General features: G+C 44.2%; 1 long non-coding RNA gene across 1 annotated transcript; it reads right to left on the bottom strand.

The window, feature by feature from the left end:
* Positions 1 to 15,740: 15,740 nt before the first annotated feature.
* LOC118471993 (uncharacterized) lies at positions 15,741 to 16,625 on the bottom strand. The gene is made up of 3 exons (XR_004849376.1): positions 16,555 to 16,625; positions 16,354 to 16,433; positions 15,741 to 16,239 (listed from the first exon to the last, which is right to left on the bottom strand). It is a non-coding gene; the product is annotated as an uncharacterized lncRNA (long non-coding RNA).
* Positions 16,626 to 17,042: the final 417 nt, after the last annotated feature.

Raw genomic sequence — 17,042 nt, 5'->3', positions numbered from 1 at the left:
AATTGAAAAGACCAATGTTGGGTTCAAAATAGAGAGCTAAAGGCATCCCGAAAGGCTCCATGGTCTGGCGCACCGGACTGTCAGGTGGCGCACCGGACAGTGTCCGGTGCACCAGGGGACTTCGCACTAAACTTCTCAGCCTCGGAAATTTTCAGAAGCCAGCGCGCTATAATTCACCGGACTGTCCGGTGCTCCAAGAGGACGCGGCTCTGGAACTTGGCAGCCTCGGGAAATTGCAACGGCTGCTCCGCTATAATTCACCGGACATGTCCGGTGTACACCGGACTGTCCGGTGTAACTGCGGGGCCACGGCTACTTCGCGCCAACGGTCACCTGCAACATCAATTAATGCGCGCCAGAGCGCGCAGAAGTCAGGCACACGCGTAGTGGCGCACCGGACACTCTACAGTACATGTCCGGTGCGCCACCGGACATCCAGGCGGGCCCAGAAGTCAGAGCTCCAACGGTCGAATCCCAACGGCTTTGGTGACGTGGCTGGCGCACCGGACATGTTCGGTGTACACCGGACTGTCCGGTGCACCATTCGACAGTCAGCCCCACCAAACGGCTAGTTTGGTGGTTGGGGCTATAAATACCCCCAACCACCCACCATTCATGGCATCCAAGTTTTCCACTTCTCAACCACTTACAAGAGCTAGGCATTCAATTCTAGACACACCAAAGAGATCAAATCCTCTCCAATTCCACACAAGGCTTTAGTGATTAGCGAGAGAGATTTGCCGTGTTCTTTTGAGCTCTTGCGCTTGGATTGCTTCTTTTCTTTCTCACTTGTTCTTGTGATCAAAACTCCATTGTAACCAAGGCAAGAGGCACCGATTGTGTGGTGGCCCTTGCGGGGAAGTTTTGTTCCCAGTTTTGATTTGAGAAGAGAAGCTCACTCGGTCGGAAGGACCGTTTGAGAGAGGGAAAGGGTTGAAAGAGACCCGGTCTTTGTGACCACCTCAACGGGGAGTAGGTTTGCAAGAACCGAACCTCGGCAAAACAAATCCTTGTGTCACACTCCTTATTTGCTTGAGATTTGTTTTGCACCCTCTCTCGCAGACTCGTTTTTATTTCTAACGCTAACCCGGCTTGTAGTTGTGTTTATATTTGTAAATTTCAGTTTCGCCCTATTCACCCCGCTCTAGGCGACTATCAATTGGTATCAGAGCCCGGTGCTTCATTAGAGCCTAACCGCTCGAAGTGATGTCGGGAGATCACGCCAAGAAGGAGATGGAGACCGGCGAAAAGCCCACTACAAGCCACGGGAGCACTTCATCGGAAGAGTCCCGCATCAAGAGGAAGGAGAAGAAGAAGGACTCCTCCAAAGAGAAGGAGAAGAAGGAAAAATCCTCTTCTCACAAGCCGCATCAGAGTGGGGACAAGAAAAAGAAGATGAGGAAAGTGGTCTACTACGAGACCGATTCGTCATCAACATCCACCTCCGGCTCCGACGCGGCGTCCGTCACTTCTAAGCGCCAAGAGCGCAAGAAGTATAGTAAGATCCCCGTACGCTACCCTCGCATTTCTAAACATACACCTTTACTTTCCGTCCCATTAGGCAAACCACCAACTTTTGATGGTGAAGATTACGCTAGGTGGAGTGATTTAATGCGATTTCATCTAACCTCGCTCCACAAAAGTATATGGGATGTTGTTGAGTTTGGTGCACAGGTACCATCCGTAGGGGATGAAGACTATGATGAGGATGAGGTGGCCCAAATCGAGCACTTCAACTTCCAAGCCACAACCATACTCCTTGCCTCTCTAAGTAGAGAGGAATATAACAAGGTGCAAGGGTTGAAGAGTGCGAAAGAGATTTGGGACTTACTCAAGACCGCGCACGAGGGTGATGAACTCACCAAGATCACCAAGCAGGAAACGATCGAGGGGGAGCTCGGTCGCTTCCGTCTTCGCCAAGGGGAGGAGCCACAAGACATGTACAACCGGCTCAAAACCTTGGTGAACCAAGTGCGCAACCTTGGGAGCAAAAAGTGGGATGACCACGAGGTGGTTAAGGTTATTCTAAGATCTCTTATTTTCCTTAACCCTACTCAAGTTCAATTAATTCGTGGCAACCCAAGATATACACTAATGACCCCCGAGGAAGTAATCGGGAATTTTGTGAGCTTTGAGTATATGATCAAGGGCTCGAAGAAGATCAACGAGCTAGATGATCCCTCCACATCCGCGGCACAACCGATCGCATTTAAGGCGACAGAGGAAAAGAAGGAGGAGTCTACAACGAGTAGACAACCAATTGATGCCTCAAAGCTCGACAACGAGGAGATGGCGCTTGTCATCAAAAGCTTTCGGCAAATCCTCAAGCAAAGAAGGGGGAAGGATTACAAGCCCCGCTCCAAGAAGGTTTGCTATAAGTGTGGTAAGCCCGGTCACTTTATAGCTAAATGTCCAATTTCTAGTGACAGTGACAGGGGTGATGACAAGAAGGGGAGAAGAAAGGAGAAGAAGAGGTACTACAAGAAGAAGGGTGGCGATGCCCATGTCTGTCGGGAGTGGGACTCCGATGAAAGCTCTAGCGACTCCTCCGACGATGAGGACGCCGCCAACATCGCCGTCACCAAGGGACTTCTCTTCCCCAACGTCGGCCACAAGTGCCTCATGGCAAAGGACGGCAAAAGGAAGAAGGTTAAATCCTCCACTAGATATGAGTCCTCTAGTGATGATAATGCTAGTGATGAGGAACACAATTTGCGTACCCTTTTTGCCAACCTTAACATGGAACAAAAAGAAAAACTAAATGAGCTAATTAGTGCTATCCATGAGAAGGATGATCTCTTGGACTCCCAAGAGGACTTCCTAATCAAGGAAAATAAAAAGCATGTTAAGGTTAAGAATGCTTATGCTCTAGAGGTAGAAAAATGTGAGAAATTAACTAGTGAGCTAAGCACATGCCATGACACTATTGCCAACCTTAGAAATGAAAATGCTGATTTGTTAGCTAAGGTTGATTATCATGTTTGTAATGTTTCAACTTCCAATCCTAGAGATAATAATGATGATTTACTTGCTAGGATTGAAGAATTGAATATTTCACTTGCTAACCTTAGAAATGAAAATGAAAAATTGCTTGCTAAGGCTAAAGATTTTGATGTTTGCAATACTACTATTTCTGACCTTAGAACTAAGAATGATATGTTACATGCTAAGGTTGTAGAATTAAAATCTTGCAAACCCTCTACATCTACCGTTGAGCACACTACCATTTGTACTAGATGTAGAGATATTAACATTGATGCTATACATGATCACATGGCTTTAATTAAACAACAAAATGATCATATAGCAAAATTAGATGCTAAAATTGCCGAGCATAACTTAGAAAATGAAAAATTTAAATTTGCTAGAAGTATGCTCTATAGTGGGAGACGCCCTGGCATCAAGGATGGCATTGGCTACCAACAGGGAGGCAATGTCAAACTTAATGCCCCTCCAAAGAAATTGTCCAACTTTGTTAAGGGCAAGGCTCCCATGCCTCAGGATAACGAGGGTTACATTTTATACCCTGCCGGTTATCCCGAGGACAAAATTAGGAGAATTCATTCTAGGAAGTCTCACTCTGGCCCTAACCATGCTTTTATGTATAAGGGTGAGACATCTAGTTCTAGGCAACCAACCCGTGCTAAGTTGCCTAAGAAGAGAACTCCTAATGCATCAAATGAACATAACCTTTCATTTAAAACTTTTGATGCATCTTATGTTTTGACTAACAAATCCGGCAAGGTAGTTGCCAAGTTTGTTGGGGGCAAACACAAGGGATCAAAGACTTGTGTTTGGGTACCCAAAGTTCTTGTTTCTAATGCCAAAGGACCCAAAACCGTTTGGGTACCTAAAGTCAAGAACTAAACTTGTTTTGTAGGTTTATGCATCCGGGGGCTCAAGTTGGATCATCGATAGCAGGTGCACAAAACACATGACAGGGGAGAAGAAGATGTTCTCCTCCTATGAGAAAAACCAGGATCCCCAACGAGCTATCACATTCGGGGATGGAAATCAAGGTTTGGTCAAAGGGTTGGGTAAAATAGCTATATCTCCTGACCATTCTATTTCCAATGTTTTTCTTGTAGATTCATTAGATTACAATTTGCTTTCTGTTTCTCAATTATGCAAAATGGGCTACAACTGTCTCTTTACTGATGTTGGTGTCACTGTCTTTAGAAGAAGTGATGATTCAATAGCATTTAAGGGTGTGCTAGAGGGTCAGCTATACTTAGTAGATTTTGATAGAGCTGAACTCGACACATGCTTAATTGCTAAGACTAACATGGGTTGGCTCTGGCACCGCCGACTAGCCCATGTTGGGATGAAGAATCTTCACAAGCTTCTAAAGGGAGAACACATTTTAGGACTAACAAATGTTCATTTTGAGAAAGACAGGGTTTGTAGCGCATGCCAAGCAGGGAAGCAAGTTGGTGCCCATCATCCACACAAGAACATCATGACGACTGACAGGCCGCTTGAGCTACTCCACATGGATCTATTCGGCCCGATTGCTTACATAAGCATCGGCGGGAGTAAGTACTGTCTAGTAATTGTGGATGATTATTCTCGCTTCACTTGGGTGTTCTTTTTGCAGGAAAAATCTCAAACCCAAGAAACCTTAAAGGGATTCTTAAGACGAGCTCAAAACGAGTTCGGCTTAAGGATCAAGAAAATTAGAAGCGACAACGGGATGGAGTTCAAGAACTCTCAAATCGAAGGCTTCCTTGAGGAGGAGGGCATCAAGCATGAGTTCTCTTCTCCCTACACGCCACAACAAAATGGTGTAGTGGAGAGGAAGAATCGAACTCTATTGGACATGGCAAGGACCATGCTTGATGAGTACAAGACTTCGGATCGGTTTTGGGCCGAGGCGGTCAACACAGCCTGCTACGCCATCAACCGGTTATATCTACACCGAATCCTCAAGAAGACATCTTATGAACTCCTAACCGGTAAAAACCCAATATTTCATATTTTAGAGTCTTTGGTAGCAAATGTTTTATTCTTATTAAAAGAGGTAGAAAATCTAAATTTGCTCCTAAGACTGTAGAAGGCTTTTTACTAGGATATGATTCAAACACAAGGGCATATAGAGTCTTTAACAAGTCCACTGGACAAGTTGAAGTTTCTTGTGACGTTGTGTTTGATGAGACTAACGGCTCTCAAGTAGAGCAAGTTGATCTTGATGAGATAGGTAATGAAGAGGCTCCATGCATCGCGCTAAGGAACATGTCCATTGGGGATGTGTGTCCTAAGGAATCCGAAGAGCCTCCAAATGCACAAGATTAACCATCCTCCTCCACGCAAACATCACCACCGACTCAAAATGAGGATGAAGCTCAAGTTGATGAAGTAGAGGGTCAAGCAAATGAGCCATCTCAAGATAACGACAATGATCAAGGGGGAGATGCAAATGATCAAGACAAGGAGGATGAAGAACAAAGGCCGCCACACCCAAGAGTCCACCAAGCAATCCAACGAGATCACCCCGTCGACACCATCCTCGGCGACATTCACAAGGGGGTAACTACTAGATCTCGTGTTGCACATTTTTGTGAGCATTACTCTTTTGTTTCCTCTATTGAGCCACACTGGGTAGAGGAAGCACTCCAAGATTCGGATTGGGTGGTGGCGATGCAAGAGGAGCTCAACAACTTCACTAGGAATGAGGTATGGCATTTAATTCCATGTCCTAATCAAAATATTGTAGGAACCAAATGGGTCTTCCGCAACAAGCAAGATGAGCATGGTGTGGTGACAAGGAACAAAACTCGACTTGTGGCCAAGGGATACTCCCAAGTCGAAGGTTTGGATTTCGGTGAAACTTATGCACCCGTAGCTTGGCTTGAGTCAATTCGTATATTATTGGCCTATGCTACTTACCATGGCTTTAAGCTTTATCAAATGGACGTGAAAAGTGCCTTCCTCAATGGACCAATCAAGGAAGAGGTCTATGTTGAGCAACCTCTCGGCTTTGAAGATAGTAAGTACCCTAACCACATCTATAAACTCTCTAAGGCGCTTTATGGGCTCAAGCAAGCCCCAAGAGCATGGTATGAATGCCTTAGAGATTTCCTTATCGCTAATGGCTTCAAAGTCGGAAAGGCCGATCCTACTCTATTCACTAAAACTCTTGAAAATGACTTGTTTGTATGCCAAATTTATGTTGATGATATTATATTTGGGTCTACTAACGAGTCTACATGTGAAGAATTTAGTAGGATCATGACACAAAAATTCGAGATGTCTATGATGGGGGAGTTGAAGTACTTCTTGGGATTTCAAGTGAAGCAACTCCAAGAGGGCACCTTCATTAGCCAAACGAAGTATACTCAAGACATTCTAAACAAGTTTGGGATGAAGGATGCCAAGCCCATCAAGACACCCATGGGAACTAATGGGCATCTCGACCTCGACACGGGAGGTAAGTCCGTGGATCAAAAGGTATACCGGTCGATGATAGGTTCCTTACTCTATTTATGTGCATCTCGACCGGATATTATGCTTTTCGTATGCATGTGTGCAAGATTCCAAGCCGACCCTAAGGAAGCTCACCTTACGACCGTAAAACGAATCTTGAGATATTTGGCTTACACTCCTAAGTTTGGGCTTTGGTATCCTAGGGGATCCACTTTTGATTTGATTGGTTATTCGGATGCCGATTGGGCGGGGTGTAAAGTCAATAGGAAGAGCACATCGGGGACTTGCCAGTTCTTGGGAAGATCCTTGGTATCTTGGGCTTCAAAGAAGCAAAATTCGGTCGCTCTTTCCACCGCCGAAGCCGAGTACATTGCCGCAGGCCATTGTTGCGCGCAATTGCTTTGGATGAGGCAAACCCTGCGGGACTACGATTACAAATTAACCAAAGTCCCTTTGCTATGTGATAATGAAAGTGCAATCAAGATGGCGGATAATCCCGTCGAGCATAGCCGCACTAAACACATAGCCATTCGGTATCATTTTCTTAGGGATCACCAACAAAAGGGAGATATCGAGATTTCTTACATCAACACTAAAGATCAATTAGCCGATATCTTTACCAAGCCTCTTGATGAACAATCTTTTAACAAACTTAGGCATGAGCTAAATATTCTTGATTCGCGCAATTTCTTTTGCTAACTTGCACACATAGCTCATTTATACCTTTGATCATGTCTCTTTCATATACTATGACTAATGTGTTTTTCAAGTCTATTTCAAACCAAGTCATAGGTGTATTGAAAGGGAATTGGAGTCTTCGGTGAAGACAAAGGCTTCCACTCCGTAACTCATCCTTCGCCGTCGCTCCGCGCTTCTCTCCATCTCTTTGGGAGAGTTCAAAGCAAAAGGACTTCGTCTTTGGTACAATCTTCACTCATTTATTTATGACCAAAGGGGAAGAAAGTACTTAGAGGGCTCTAATGATTCCATTTTTGGCGATTCATGCCAAAGGGGGAGAGAGTATGAGCCCAAAGCAAAAGGACCGCACCATAATTTTAAAAATTGTGGTGCGGTCCTTTTGCTTTGGGCTCATACTTTTCAATTGGTAAATTTCAAATTGGTATCTTATTGTGTTCAAAAGGGGGAGAAAGTAGTATTTCGAAAATGATATATCAAAACCCTCTTGAACACTAAGAGGAGGATCTCATTTAGGGGGAGTTTTGTTTAGTCAAAGGAAAATCATTTGAAACAGGGGGAGAAATTTTCAAATCTTGAAAATGCTTTGCAAAATCTTATTCATTTACCTTTGACTATTTGCAAAAGAACTTTGAAAAGGATTTACAAAAGAGTTTGCAAAAACAAAACATGTGGTGCAAGCGTGGTCCAAAATGTTAAAAATGAAGAAACAATCCATGCATATCTTGTAAGTATTTATATTGGCTCAATTCCAAGCAACCTTTGCACTTACATTATGCAAACTAGTTCAATTATGCACTTCTATATTTGCTTTGGTTTGTGTTGGCATCAATCACCAAAAAGGGGGATATTGAAAGGGAATTAGGCTTACACCTAGTCCCTAATTAATTTTGGTGGTTGAATTGCCCAACACAAATAATTGGACTAACTAATTTGCTCTAGTGTATAAGTTATTCAGATGCCAAAGGTTCACAACAAGCCAATTGAAAAGACCAATGTTGGGTTCAAAATAGAGAGCTAAAGGCATCCCGAAAGGCTCCCTGGTCTGGCGCACCGGACTGTCCGGTGGCGCACCGGACAGTGTCCGGTGCACCAGGGGACTTCGCACTAAACTTCTCAGCCTCGGGAATTTTCAGAAGCCAGCACGCTATAATTCACCGGACTGTCCGGTGTACACCGGACAGTGTCCGGTGCTCCAAGAGGACGCGGCTCTGGAACTTGTCAGCCTCGGGAAATTGCAACGGCTGCTCCGCTATAATTCACCGGACTGTCCGGTGTAACTGCGGGGCAATGGCTACTTCGCGCCAACGGTCACCTGCAACAGCAATTAATGCGCGCCAGAGCGCGCAGAAGTCAGGCACGCGCGTAGTGGCGCACCGGACACTCTACAGTACATGTCCGGTGCGCCACCGGACATCCAGGCGGGCCCAGAAGTCAGAGCTCTAACGGTCGAATCCCAACAGCTTTGGTGACGTGGCTGGCGCACCGGACATGTCCGGTGTACACCGGACTGTCCGGTGCACCATTCGACAGTCAGCCCCACCAAACGGCTAGTTTGGTGGTTGGGGCTATAAATACCCCCAACCACCCACCATTCATGGCATCCAAGTTTTCCACTTCTCAACCACTTACAAGAGCTAGGCATTCAATTCTAGACACACCAAAGAGATCAAATCCTCTCCAATTCCACACAAGGCTTTAGTGATTAGCGAGAGAGATTTACCGTGTTCTTTTGAGCTCTTGCGCTTGGATTGCTTCTTTTCTTTCTCACTTGTTCTTGTGATCAAAACTCCATTGTAACCAAGGCAAGAGGCACCGATTGTGTGGTGGCCCTTGCGGGGAAGTTTTGTTCCCAGTTTTGATTTGAGAAGAGAAGCTCACTCGGTCGGAAGGATCGTTTGAGAGAGGGAAAGGGTTGAAAGAGACCCGGTCTTTGTGACCACCTCAACGGGGAGTAGGTTTGCAAGAACCGAACCTCGGTAAAACAAATCCTGATCACACTCCTTATTTGCTTGAGATTTGTTTTGCACCCTCTCTCGCGGACTCGTTTTTATTTCTAACGCTAACCCGGCTTGTAGTTGTGTTTATATTTGTAAATTTCAGTTTCGCCCTATTCACCCCCCTCTAGGCGACTATCATTGTGCACCATGAGCGTTCAAAAGGTATGTTAACTATGCTCGTGTGTCACTCATCTTTAAAGTAATTCTTTTCTTATGTGCTCTTGGGTTAGTTTGTAGATTGCAGCATACCTGCACACAAAGAGAATAATAATCATCAAAGCATTGACACTCTAGGTTATTATGTTTCTGTGTTATGTTATTGAAAGACGAAAATTATAACAAATGTGCCCCAATAGTGAGTTGAGCTCTCATCATTCAACCTATAATATATACACCTAAGAGCTTTGTTACTTTCAACTTTAAGGCGCATCAGCTCAGATGGGTCATCAACATGATTCCAATCCAAGTTCAGAAGTTTTAGATGCAAGGGAACGTAAGAGAATTCGAGAACAGATTCGATTTGCAACTCTAACAAGGGAACAAAGGGCATTGCGTAATACTACACTATGTCAAAAGAGTGCAAGGGAAAACTATAGTAGAAGACAACAAGAAATGCTAGCTCAAGACTCGATCGCAATTGAGAATCCGAAGTTTACGCCGGAGCTTGTGTGGAGTTCAACAGATTCTCAACCTCCTACTGTGTCTCTATCTAGCTCCAAGGACATGGTTATCTCTGAGTTGAGTGCAACACCTTTTGTTTATGCTTCATTGCAGACTAAGGATGTTGACATGGACAAAATGACACAGTCTCCTAGGAGACAACGACATGAGCATCATGTGTCGTCTGGCGAAAGACAGAGCCTGATATCTCATCAAAACCAGAAATTTCAATCTGCCATTAGAAGAAACTTTGCTACTGCAACTAGGGATCACGGAATGGAAGGCGGTGAGCACAATGAAATTGATCACGCGATTGCTTTAGAGATCAAAAACAATAGTAATTACTAATTCGTCCTTAATTGATATGATACTTAACTTATAGTGGCCAATTGATTTAACACAACTTTCCGTCAATAGAAAGTACAAGCCCATGTCCAGTCACTGCTCCACATAGTGACATAATGACTTAAGGAGCAGACGTTGGGATGCAACGACAGATAACCCCGAATGTCACCACCAATGGTAATTACAAGCTCCTTCCACATTTAGTTCCCTAATTATTCTTAGTGGTTAAAACCATGTGAATCAATAGATGCCGATGAAGGTGTGCTCTTTGTAGAGAATCATGACGAGGATGTACTTTTTGAAGATGATGACGAAGAAGATGGATACCTATTCGCTGGGCAAGGTACTTACATAATGTTTGTAATAGTATATATATATATAGGATATAGGATTTGAAAGTTTCTAAAGTTATTCGTCTTACCCGTTGTTCCTCGAAAACAAATTTAGATGGTGAATCTATTGAGGATATCGAGATTGATGAAACCCAAGATGCCTTTACTGTCAACCCTGACGTACCTGACTTGTACGACAAGGTGTATAGTAACATACCTGAAGAAACACATTTGCTGAGCACTGTTGCTGACTGCGATTACTGCAAAGCGAAGAAGTTTCAGTATGAACCACCTGGATTTTGTTGTTGTAATGGACAGATTGATCTAGCCCCGTTCGAGACACCACCCCAACTTAGGAGGCTGTGGGAGTGCTCAGATGCTGATGCGAGGCACTTCCGTGATAACATTCGATTTTTTAACGGCCATTTCTCATTCACTTCTCTGTATTGTTGCCTTGATAGTATGACTACAAACATGGATTGTGGTATCTACACGTTCCGTGCACATGGCATGATGTACCACAACGTAAGGTCGTTCGGTAGGGAAGTTGGGGCGGAACATAAACACCTTGAACTCTACTTCTACGATGATGATCCCAACCTCGAGCATAGATATCGTAAATGTCGTCAAGAGCAATTTGAGAAAGACAAGGCAGTTATTAAACAGTTGGTTGAAATACTTAAGGGAAACCCATACTCTGAGCACCTTAGGAGTATGGGGAACGTTGATAACATTGAAGACTACCATATCGCCTTGAACCTTGACCAAACGCTGAACCAGAAGTTATATAATGTACCCATCACTTCGGAGGTCGCTGTAGTTTGGATTGAGGGGAGTGAACGTCGAGGTCAATTCAGTAATAGTGTTATGCTGCATGGGAAGGATAGGTCAAGCCACGACATCCGTTCATATCATGGATGCTATGATGCACTATCATATCCATTGTTCTTCCCTAAAGGTGAACTTGGATGGCATGCCAATATTCCTAAGTCCAATGTTTCCATGGACGAAGTAGACGCGTACCGTGATCAACATAGGAGAAGTGATGCAAACAATGATGATACAGGTTAGTTATTTCTTTGTGATTCTTATATAATCCTTTGTTAAATATGTTTTTAGCAACACTAATTAATAAACCTTGCGGTTGCAGAACGACCTAGCCATCTATGCGTGTCTGTACGTGACTATTACTGCTACAGATTCCAAATTCGTCCAAGTATATTCAATCCAATACATCATGGGAAGCGGCTTTTCCAACAGTTCGCGGTTGACACCTACATCAAGATTGAGAGCTCTCGTTTGGATTTCATACGTAAAAACCAAGACAGATTAAGGGCGGATCTATACAAGGGTTTGGTAGATAGCTTGCATGAAGGCGAGAACAGAGCAGACAAAATTGGAAAGCGAACCGTGCTGTCTACATCATTTATCGGTGGTCCTCGTGACATGAGACGTCGGTATATGGATGCTATGGCCCTTGTGCGGAAGTTTGGGAAGCCAGACATATTCCTCACTATGACGTGCAACCCCAATTGGGATGAAATAACCAGAGAGCTTCTCCCTATGCAGTCACCACAGGATCGTCCGGACCTTGTTGTTCGCATATTCTGTGCAAAACTAGAGGAACTGAAGAAGAGATTGACTAAGCATCATATTCTTGGAAAATCCGAGCTTATGTCTATGTCGTGGAGTTCCAGAAGCGAGGTTTGCCTCATGTCCATTTCCTACTCATCATGCAGAGAAAGTACAAGCTAACTTGTCCTGATCAGTATGATCACCTTATCTCCGCTGAGATCCCTGACAAGAAGAAGTACCCTGAACTATACAAGATGGTTATCAAGCATATGATGCATGGACCGTGCGGGTTGCTAAATCCTAAATGCCCATGCACTAAGGGTCGTGCTTCATGCAAAAACCATTATCCTAGAGCTTTTAGCAATGCAACGTCTCAAGGAAAGGATTCATATCCTATTTATAGGCGTCGTGATGATGGGCGTAAGGAAACGGTTCGAAGTTGTGAATTGGACAACAGATGGGTCGTCCCTTACAACCCTTACCTTCTCCGGCTCTTCAACTGTCACATCAATGTTGAGGCGTGCGGGAGCATCAAGGCTGTCAAATACTTGTTCAAATACATATACAAAGGCCACGATCGTGCGTCTGTGGCTGTGACAGACGCAAACAAGGCTGATGGTGACGTTGATGAGATCAAGCAGTATAGAGATGCTAGGTGGGTGACCCCTCCAGAAGCCCTTTGGAGGATATTCAGCTTTGATCTAAGTCAAAACTCTTCTCCAGTGATGCAACTGCAGCTCCATCTTGAAAACATGCATATGGTGTCATTTCACGAGCGTGCTAAAGTAAATCATGTTGTCCAACATCCAGGTGCCGATAGGTCAATGCTTACGGCATATTTTGAGGCAAATAGGCTACACGAGGAGGCTCGAGGCATCCTTTACCGTGATTTTCCTAAGTGTTACACTTTGCAGCAAGGCAAAGTGTGGCAAAGGAGGAAACGAAACACGGGTGGACAGGTTGGTAGAATAGTCTCTGCTCATCCAGCTGAGGGGGAGCGCTTTTATCTTCGACTTCTCTTAAACCATGTGACGGGTGCTACGTCCTATGCGGATCTAAGGACAGTAGATGGTGACACACTATCATCTTTTCGTGAGGCAGCACAAAGGAGGGGGCTGCTTGAAGAAGACGACACAATAGATGAGTGTCTCAACGAAGTCGCTATTTACCAAATGCCGTCAGCACTACGAAGGTTGTTTGCAACAATACTGGTATACTGCGAGCCGAACGATGTGGCAGAATTATGGCAGAGACACCTTGACTCAATGTCAGAGGACTATCACCGTAGTACTCAAAGCAAAACCCATGTGCAGCAGATGGTCTTGATTGACATTAGAAACATTTTGCAGTCAATGGGTAAAGACATAAAGACATTCCCTCTCCCTGCTATAATCGACAAATATGACGATTCACATGGTACTAATAGAGAGATTTACGAGGAGGAAAGTATCGAGCCGACAGCAGAAGACGTTGCTATGAAAGAAACCCTAAATGAGGAGCAGAGGTCTGCCTATGATAAGATCCTATCTGTCGTTGACACCAATAACGGTGGAGTGTTCTTTTTGGATGGGCCTGGTGGGACTGGAAAGACCTATCTGTATAAGGCATTGCTTGCGGCACTACGCAGTCAGGACAAGATTGCAGTTGCAACAGCTACATCTGGTGTTGCGGCTTCCATATTGCCTGGGGGGAGGACTGCCCATTCACGCTTCAAGATACCACTTACTATTGATGATGGTGCTGTATGTAGCTTCACGAAACAAAGCGGGACAACAAAGTTGCTACAAAAAGCATCGCTCATTATCTGGGACGAGGCATCAATGACTAAGAGACAAGCAATTGAGGCGCTAGACAATAGCATGCGTGATATAATGGGACGGCCTGGGCTGCCCTTTGGTGGGAGGACTGTTGTGTTCGGGGGTGATTTCAGACAAGTACTCCCTGTTGTACGCAAGGGGTCAAGGGCTCAGATAGTTGCTGCCTCTCTACGGAGTTCTTACCTCTGGGAATCCATGTGCCACCTAAAGCTTGTTCAAAACATGAGGGCACAGAGCAACCCATGGTTTGCAGAATATTTGTTGCGCGTCGGTGGTGGAACTGAGGAAGCGAACAACGATGGTGATGTTCGTCTTCCAGATGAGGTATGTGTGCCATATACTGGTAATGACCGCGACCTTGATAGACTGATAGATGACATTTACCCCAATCTAAATGAAAACATGTCTAACACAAGCTACATCACTTCAAGAGCAATATTGTCTACACGGAATGACTGGGTGGATATGATAAATATGAGGATGATCGATCGTTTCCAAGGGGAGCAGATGATGTACCATAGTTTTGACACCGTGGTGGATGATCCTAATAACTATTACCCATCGGAGTTTCTAAACACGCTGACTCCTAATGGACTACCCCCGCACGTTCTGAAGCTCAAAGTTGGATGCCCAATCATGTTGCTTAGGAATATAGACCCTGCTAATGGACTTTGCAATGGCACGAGGTTGGTGGTTCGTGGTTTCCAAAAAAACAGTATTGATGCTGAAATTGTCCTTGGCCAACATGCTGGAATGCGAATTTTCTTGCCTCGTATACCCCTGTGCCCCTCTGATGATGAGATGTTCCCTTTCCAGTTTAAAAGGAAGCAGTTTCCGATAAGACTATGTTTTGCCATGACGGTTAACAAGGCCCAGGGCCAGACGATTCCTAATGTTGGTGTGTACTTGCCGGAACCAGTGTTCTCTCATGGCCAGCTTTATATTGCTCTATCAAGGGCCACCGCTCGATCAAAAGTGAAGATACTTGCCATTCCAGTCCATGATGAGAAGAAGAAGAAGGGGGTTGAAAGGAACTCAGCGATAAATGGCGCAACATACACAAAGAATATCGTTTATAAGGAGGTCCTTACGCCGTAGCTGACATTGATGAATGAATGGCAATTAACAACTTGTAATGCACTTAATTATTTTGGTTTTTAGGTGAAGATGTATTTTTGCCTTTTATTTCTCTATTTTGGCTCCTTTTTAGCTTCCTATTGTTTAGTGGTCATTTGGTTGATACAACAAAGAAAGCAGATGGGCATTGAATAGATGTTATTGAATACACACATTTGAATTTGAAAATGCACATTTGAATTTGAAATGATCTGACAAGCAAGTTGTGATTTCCATCTATCTTAATGATCACCTAAATAACATATTATAAAACTCAGACTGAATTACATTTTCCTTTTCTCCCCAGTTTCCAGGTGTAACCTTGAGCTATTGTTACGGTCGGGAACATTTATAGGCGCTCGTAACAGGGGCTAATTAGGCAAAAGGAGGGGTATTTGGGATCAATCAGGAAGGTCTGGTTCAGCAATAAACAAGCAATTACAGCTAATCCCATTTTCACCTCCTTTCTCTATTATCTCATCTCCCTGCTATCTACCTTGCCACCATCCACCATGGGCAGGAAACCGGTGGCCAGCGAGCTCCCACAGCTACATCCTCAGGGACGTGATAGCTGTACTATGATGCTACATCACGGACAAACTATTGGAAGTTAAACAACCACCTTGGTCAGAGAAGGCGGAGTCGTTTTTTTGCCAAGAGCCAGAGCTCCCCCAGTGCTCCAGCTATTGAGGATCGAAGCCAAACAGCCCCTATTACTAAACAGCATACATGCCAAAAGTCACAAGACGTACTCAATAGAAAAATAGCATCATGGAGATTGTCACAGAATAGCATGACTATTAAAACAATGGTCATAAACATGTTGGATCATCAAACTCTGGCTTAAAACTCGTCAATGATATAGGAGGCCTTTTGCAAAATTCCCAGCACGCTAAGCATAGAAATGGGGTTGTTCCATAACTGAATATTACATGTCCATCACACCCGATGGGCCAATATGATGTATCAAAAGAAAGCAATCTGACTGCATTCATCTTTTATTCGACGATGCTCTTAAAGAAACGCATGGGTCAAATCTCAGACAACTTTTGTTTGGACAAAATCCCTAGGTGAAAACTACCACCTGCTTGATGGCCAACTGTCTTTTCATAAACAAGGATGCCGTGGAGCAGTCTGGTTCTAGAAAAAAGAAGTGTATTGGATTCATCTGCCTCACCAAGTTCTTATTTTCAGAACCACAAGGCATCCTTAGTGATGTCCATCATCTTCATCGTCATGAACATCTAGATCACCACCATCACCAATGACCTTAAGCTGCACAAATCAAGCAACCAAACAATTACATTAATTAACACCGGCATCAGCATGGTAGTGTGATTGCGTAGCAATAACTTATAGCATAACAAACAGTTTAGGGACTTAAATTACCACAAAGTATTGCGAGCAGACTGGACACTCATGCGGCTCATCTTTTTTCAACCAGAACCATACAACATAGTGTTCATCCTCTGCGAGAAAAAACAGGCAAGTAAAGTCAAAAACCAAGCAATTGGTTACACAAATGCTTCGCACCACACCAGCTGTTAACTTTAGAAAAAAATATAAGGGCGAGAGACAACACTGGCTTACCTCCCTCACCACCAGGGCAGCCGACTATCCGCTTGTTATAGTAGGACCCAACTACAGATGGTTCCTCCTGCAGGAACAACACCAAAAGAAGAAATGAATAACATTATGCAGAGTACACAAGAAAAAAAAAGTAGCACTCTTTATCCCAAAACTTCTGAAGCTAAGAAAGAAAGTAGAACAGCAAAACTCTGAGTGCTTAGACCTACCACACCCACAATGCCTAGGAATTCATAAAGAGAGGTGAGGCGACACCTTACCATTCTAAGAAATACGAGAGGGGAAAGTTCAATTCACCCCCCTGAACTACTCACTGAACTCGAACTTCAATACCGGACAGCATACACACCTAACTTTTCCTATAGCTCTGCACGATCAGGATGTCCGATTGACCGATCAGAGCCCGTTTAATCGGGCTGGTCGCCGACAAATCGTGATTAGTCAGCTGATCGCCTAGGAAGCTGCAACTCTATAATACAGTTCTCGAGCAG

Source organism: Zea mays, chromosome 5 (assembly GCF_902167145.1).
Source record: "Zea mays cultivar B73 chromosome 5, Zm-B73-REFERENCE-NAM-5.0, whole genome shotgun sequence".
Taxonomy (NCBI): Eukaryota; Viridiplantae; Streptophyta; class Magnoliopsida; order Poales; family Poaceae; genus Zea; species Zea mays.
This window is presented reverse-complemented; position numbering and strand designations above follow the sequence as displayed.